This window comes from Pagrus major, chromosome 18 (genome assembly GCF_040436345.1).
Source record: "Pagrus major chromosome 18, Pma_NU_1.0".
NCBI classification, from domain to species: Eukaryota; Metazoa; Chordata; class Actinopteri; order Spariformes; family Sparidae; genus Pagrus; species Pagrus major.
Genome location: NC_133232.1, coordinates 35947667 through 35955036, shown reverse-complemented (window position 1 = coordinate 35955036; position 7370 = coordinate 35947667).

Below are 7370 nucleotides of genomic sequence, written 5' to 3'. Positions count from 1 at the left end.
GTGACTTTGCCCCTTTCCTCCCCGACATGAGGGATCCCCATTTACTCTGGATGCGTGTCACATACAGTGAATGTCTGAAATGTAAATTAATCAACCCGACACGGTTTAATCGAGTAGTGCAAGTTCGGAGCATAAATCCAATCAGCAGAGTAATGCACCTGAATAACGATGGTCATTGAGGACTCGTCAGGTGACTGTGACCTCTGAGGGACGGCTGAGACAAATATCACCTGAAATATCCTCGACTTCAGTCTAGAACCTGCAGCAGAAAGTCTTAATAACGCTGTTTCTTCACCTCTTTTTTGTATGTCCACAGCTGTTTATCATGATCGTTTTAAACGATATCACTTGGTTTGATCTATGATGGCTGTGGTGTTAAAGTTCAATCCGTTTTGAAACCACAAATATTAAAACGTAGAAGATAATATGGTCCGCTGTGTTTACCATTAATCTCTTTGTTAGAAGGTCCAAAGCAACACAACTATACATACACAAATGCACTCTTCCACACAAAGCCACGGCATTTTTGCATTTCTTGATGGGGGCTATTAATCAGCTCGCAGCCGTGGTACCTGTGTGATTCATTCCCCGTGTAGGAAAGCGCTGCCCTTTCATTGCATAGGGACATTGAGACTAACAGCAAAGCCAACAGGCTCACCCCCCCGCCCTGCCAGCAAGGCTGTATATTATATTATTAACTGAAGCAGTTTATTGTCTAGACAGAGACACTCTCCCTCTCTGTCTCACTGCCTCGGCCCAGTAACTCCCCGACTGCTCCTCGTCTGAGCATTGATCATCATCTTCTCTGTTGGAAATCGTTTCCAGCGCTCCACTCAGCACCTTCTGTCTCCAGTGCAAACAACTCGTCTCACCCCGAGCGAAGTTAACATAGTTTTATCAACTTGGAAGATTCCTGCAAAACGGGACGGTCCAAAATACGTCAGCGCTGACCAACACACATATCAGATGGCAGCAGCTGGAGTGATCGGGAATGTTTAACTTGGCAACCGACCACATTTCTTAGAAACTTTTTAGAAACCCGTCTTCTTTCTAGGATTTCTGACCTGCTCCGGCCTCCCTGACAGGAGGACGAAGAAGGACGGCTCCAGGTCTAGTACGCATGACACTGAAGAGATAAAATGTCTTTTCAGTCCCTCCAGGAAGTTGCGATGTTGCAAACACCAGTCCTTATGAATCCTGCACAAGTTAATTTTAATAATAATAATCACTGCGGCCTTGTCAGCAAATTTGACCAATCACAGGGATTCAGCTTCCTGGAGGGACTTTTATTGCAAAATAATACAAATTCTCAGTATTGCAATTCATATCATTACCACTGGCATGAACATGCAGCACATTGTGGCCCCTTTTCGGCTCTAATCCCTTAATATTAAAGCAACGTTCCAATCCAACCTCTCGTCACAGGTTACATGTCTTCAAGATATGAGCAAACTAACCCAAGAGTGTTGTTCCCTTTGAGTTATTTTGACATTTTAACAGTTTTTAGAGTCCTGAGCTGAAACTCTTCAATATAACATGACCATAAATAATTAAAAAGTCAAAAAATAACATAGTATTTGGGCATAAACATCTCACACAACCCCGAAAATATAACTTGTGATGCAACCTCTTGAGTTTTGACATTGCTTCTCGGCTCGGGTCGATTTTTCTGTCCGAACCCGAGCAAGTCAGAGGGAGTCGTAGTAGTTCTGTTTTTACCGTCTGAACCCAGCTCGACTCGGACGCAGTTAAAGTAACCTGAAGCGAAGAGTTGTTGTGTTACCATTGTTCCAGCTTCCCCGTTCAGCCTGATTACAGACATGTACATGAGAAGGGATTGGACCAGCACATGATTTGACCGAACCCAGACGGGAACAGTTGGGACGGGTATCTGTGCTCGAGTACAAAGTAGGTAAAGCTCAGTATTTCACAAGAACAATAGAGAGAAAAGTTAGTAAAATGAACAGAATATTCGTCAGAAGCACTTTATTATCATGCAGTTATGATAATACGAAGAAGGGACTGGATTGTTATTGTTTATCAGCTAAACTTGAACCTTAATCAAGCTGTTTTCAGAGGCTGTTGTCTGTTCTGCTCACGTTCCGCCCACAATGGAGCAGATCTGAGTGACTTTTTAAAAACTTTATGGATTTTGTTTCGGAGCGAACACGTGTCCTCTGTGTACATTTATATAAATTTAAGGAGATAACAAGGACGTCACGCTGAGCCGCTCCCCAGGCAGGGAACTGTGGATTCAGCTGAGAACAAGTCCATAAATTGACCTTGGCACCGCCTGAGTCAACTCTGTGCCACTGCTGTAGAACATCGCCCCGGCTGTGTTGTACCACGGGCAGTGTTACAGCTGCGGAGGCTTCGTCATGCAGCGGCTGACAGTGACTCAAGCAGCCTCGCACGGTCTGCCCCACGGGATCAAGGTCAATAAGCTGCTCTGCTGCACAGAACTTGGTTGGGCGGAGCATTTTTAGATTCTGGGACGAAAACATGCCGTTATATGAAAAATGATTCCTGTAGGGAGGTGAGAGTGAGTTATTAATATTCATGCACTATTAATATTAATGGTAACACAATACAGCTTGATGATGTGGTGTAAATAATGTTTCATATTCAGTCAATATTTTGTTTTGATCATACTGAACACTTCACTGGAGCATCTGTTGTTATTTACCTCACTGTACCATGCTCAGGAGGAGAGGCCTGCCTGCCTGCACCTGCTCCAAATATACAACCACAACAGAAGCACCTATAGGCAGAGGACCGGGCACCCACAACCTGTGGATGCCCCGTGTCTGTTTGTAACAAGACAAAAGTAAGTACCAGAGGCTGAGCCTGAGCCTGAGCATGAGAGGAGCGAGAGGGGGCTGCGAGCACAGCAAACAGCGACCACCATGACGGGGGTTGGGTGTTGGGGGGAGATGCAGGAAGGAGCGTATGAACGCGATCATGCGATGTTTCAGCTCGCGATGAGCGCACGTTACGCACATAAAACACGACAAACCGCTCGTCACAAATCATGCCACGCACCCCACTTACCGTTTCTCTTTGGCACCTGACAGTTCCCCCAGAAAACTGGACCCAGTGACGCTGACTGTCGTTACCAGAGCCTTCCAGACCGCTCACCGTCTTTCTCTCCCATTCTGTTCTCCGCGCTCCTCACGAGAAGCAATTAGTTGAATGGAGGTGGAGAGAAAAAGTTACATCTCGGCAAAATGCCAATTTCTCTGTTGTTTGGTTGTTTTCTAACTGGCGCGCCTCGGTTCTGTTGTTGTTGTGGATCAGTGTGTGTATATGGCTGCTGCCCTTTCGCCTCAGCTCGGGATGCCCAAGATGGAGGCTTGCGTGTACCTGTCATGCAACATGCGCAGTAGCGGCTGCACGGAGCCAGAGAGCATCATCAGTCCTCCCATCAGCATCAGCATCAGCATCAGCCTCAGCCTCAGCATCAGCAGCGCTCCCCGCCTCCATCCAGCCTCCATCCAGCCAACATCCAGCCTCCATCCAGCCTCCATCCAGCCTCCATCCAGCCAACATCCAGCCAACGTGACGTGACGGCAGGCAGAATGAAACGCTCTCCCTCACGTCTCACTATTTATGGCGGTGTCTGTGTGGTATTTAGCAGCAGATGGACGCTGAGCGCAGAGCTGTGTGTGTGGCTGTAGACCATAAAGCACATTAGGCTCAGGGCTTCCACTGGTATTTATTGTTGAGATAAGCTTGACATAGATTCAATTCATCTACATGTAATTGTGGAATCTGATGGGTGTTATTATTTATGTCTAAATGAGAAAGTGACTGAGAAGGAAAAATGGAACTAAAGGAGCAATCCGTGAACACATCAGGGCACATTAGCATGGACGGCCATAAGTGAAATTCTAGACTTATTTTTGTTGATGTGTTTTAAGATTATTACTGATATAAACTAATGTTACATATTGTAAAAGAAAGAAACACATCACATCTCATGAGCTTCATCAGCAGATGGAGATTCAAGTCCTTCAAGTACTTAAAAAAAATAGAGTTGGCCATCTGCAGTTTTTCCTGAGCTGCTGTTCAAAGGCCAATAACTTAGATCCAGCTGCCGGCTCTGTCCGTTAAAAAAACATTTCCATCATCGTGTGGGGCTGCGACTAATGATCTTTTTAATTATCCAGCAATCTTTTGATTATTTTCTCAATGAATCGATGAGTTGTTGGGACATTTTCTGATGTTTTATTGACCAATGTCCACAACCCAAAGAAATTCACTTTACTCTCACAGGGAAGTAACATTTTTTTTTTACCTTTTCATTTCTTAAAAAATGACTCATTGATGACTCCATTATCAAAATAGTTGCCGATTAGTTTGTGAGTTAGCTGTTCTTCAGTTCATACACAAGCCAGATTTAACTATTAGACTGACTGATGACTCAATAAATGCTTTATATTAGAAGCTTGAAAAAAATGTTTGGCAAAGGACCAAACGGTTACAAGCTCATCAAATATTATCACTTTATATGGTCTCAGCGTTGGTTTTATATACGGTCTATGACTTAAAGGACTTTTATGCGACACCTGATTGATGTTATTCTGTGTGGAGCTGAGCTTCCTGCTTCCTGCTTCCTGCTGCAGGCAAGTCAAGCGATTACAGTCTGTACAGTGAACCACACCCTCTGTCCTTAGACCCCCAATCTGAGGGAGGGACAATCAGAATATATCTGAAGTCGTCTTTCTGCTCTAAAAATGTGAGAATGAGAAGTTCAGCTAACAAAAAACAGAAGAAAACAGCTCGTCCCTGTCTGACAACATGTCTGTGTGTATTTTAGACTCAGATAAGTTTGGATATGATGTTGACGACTGCTGATATTAACAAGTTTCCACTCTGAGAAACAGCCACATGCTGGAGTGGAAATCTTTAAAAACTCGTTCAGGTGGATTACTCTTCCTGCTGCCTCACCTGAAGGAATTACATTTTTCGAAATAGAGGTTGTGTCGCAACATCGTATAACAACATTTCGAGACATAAATCGAAGGAGAAGAACTGAAAACAATGAACAGAGTTAATTATGTTGGTGGTGACAGAAATGACTTTCACTGTTTTGTATTTTATGAATAGAATCCCCTGAACAGATTTGGCTTTCATTACAATAAACCACCACACTTGCCTGGTTTTGATTGTGGTTGGTTCTAGGAAAAGAGTGTTTTTGACTGCTTGTGTCATTTTTCATTCATTTTGTGAGTTGAGTTGAGAGAACGGAGCAGGAAGCCGGCTCTTTTGTTCTTTCAGTGAAAATGAAACCCATCGCAGAACGACACTTGAGCTGATTTCTTTCCCATGATTTCGATCCGTATCTCATTCATCACTTCATGTCAAACAACTTGGGCGGCCTTTTCCACATCGATCCCCGTGGAATAATTTTTGACTGACAAGGCACTCCATTTGCATACACAAATTAATCAGCACCATATGCATAGAGATTAATGATTTATGTCACAGGGCACGGTTCTGGTGTTACAATCAAGGGGGCTTGCGATCGAGCACAAGGATCCTTTTGTGTTGTCTACAGAAATGTTCGCTGGTTGGCTACGAGCCACGTGTCTGATGGACAACCGTGAGCCATTCCAGAAATATGTCAGGCTGGATTGAACCAATATACGGTGGTTGTACCTGGCGTGCAGACCAGATTTCTACCACTACTGTAGCTCAGAGGAGTTATGTGTTGTGCCACGTTCAAATCAAAGATTCTGACAGAGGGAGACTCGCACAAGTGTTGCTACTAAACATCATTTGCACAATGTGCTGCTGGAAGATGTTTGTTTCTGATTCAGAAGTGATGGGAGGTTTTTTAACTAAACCCAGAGAGGCGTCGTGAACATAACTTCAGCTCAGTGACAAGATAAATAGCTTGCAAGATGAAGAAGCAGACGCAGCATGAGCTGTCAAAGTGAATGAGACTTTTATGAAAACCATGATGGATGAAGCTGAAACACTCGGCAGCAGCAGATTTAAATATTTGCAACTTGATTCTGGATTTGAAGTCATTTTGATAAATGGTAACTTAATGTTGTTGTGGGTAAAGAAATCCAAATTAAAAAGTAGTGATGTATAATTGTTATTTTTGAGTGGTGCTGTAAATACTCTTCATGGGATCTGATGAGGGGAGCTTCACAATAACCTGCCTTTCTTTGCCAGCACATCTATTATACTAATTATAGATTTGTTTTATTCTGTTAATCTCTTAACAAGCACCCTTTTTAAACACATGTATGAAAATGACACACCCTGAATAAAACGGTTGCTGTCCTTGATCTCTTTATTATATTTCTGATCCTGGTCTCGTTCTATAAAGGAAACTCTTTTCACATTTACTAGATTTATATCAAAACTGACAAAAGGAGCAATGAAATATTGTTTAAGAATCTTTTTTTTTAAATGTACAGCTCTGCTTTATTTTCATACCTGTCACAGTCTGGTCACCCTGCTGCCGTCTGGCAACAGATACAGAAGTATCTGCTGCAAAACCAGCAGACTACAGAGCACCTTCACTCCTCAGACCGTGAGACTCCTGAAGTCATCAGCAGCACTTCATCATATTTCTTTTCCTAATATAAAATAGGGACTCCACCTTACATTTCATTATACAGCCCTGTGTTTTTCAATGACAATCAGAAGAACCTTTTGAAACCCTTGAAAATTGGGTCGCACTTTATTTTCAACACACTAATAAGACGTAATAAGTTGTATCTTATATCGAATTAAACAAAAACTAGACACAAGTTCCTTCTTCTTCGTCATTACCAAAAGATAAGAACAAGGTTTTAAATATAAAAATAGATTAAAAAAATTAATGTCTGGTCCATTTATATTTCCTGGTTTTTATAATCTGGTCTAATTGAATTTGTAATCGAGTAGCTCTGGTTCACAGTAACAGAATCATGAGACTTTTACATGATGTACAGTTTCTTAAAGTTGAGTGAGGATTCAAACGAATGATGTCCCAGATATGAGGATAACTCCTCTACCAGCCTGTGTGGGCCACAGCTTGTTCAGGAGTTTTTCTGAGATTATCATATTTCTTTCTATTTAAAAAAAATAAATAAAATATCATCATAAAAATAATTAATAAAAGAGCAGCATTGGCTTGAGAAGAATGGTCCTTTGTTTTCTGGGTCAACACCCTCATTACAGCAGCACAGTGAACATGTCCAGGTATTGGCGTCTCTCTCGTTGCTGAGTTCTCTCTTTAGCTATTGATCAAGGCCTGTAAACAAAACATGCATGAACCCAAATGAACCTGTGTTACACATGTTATACATAAAACTCAAGGTCTTTCATGTGACATCTTCAAGCAACACAAACCACCACATATTACACAA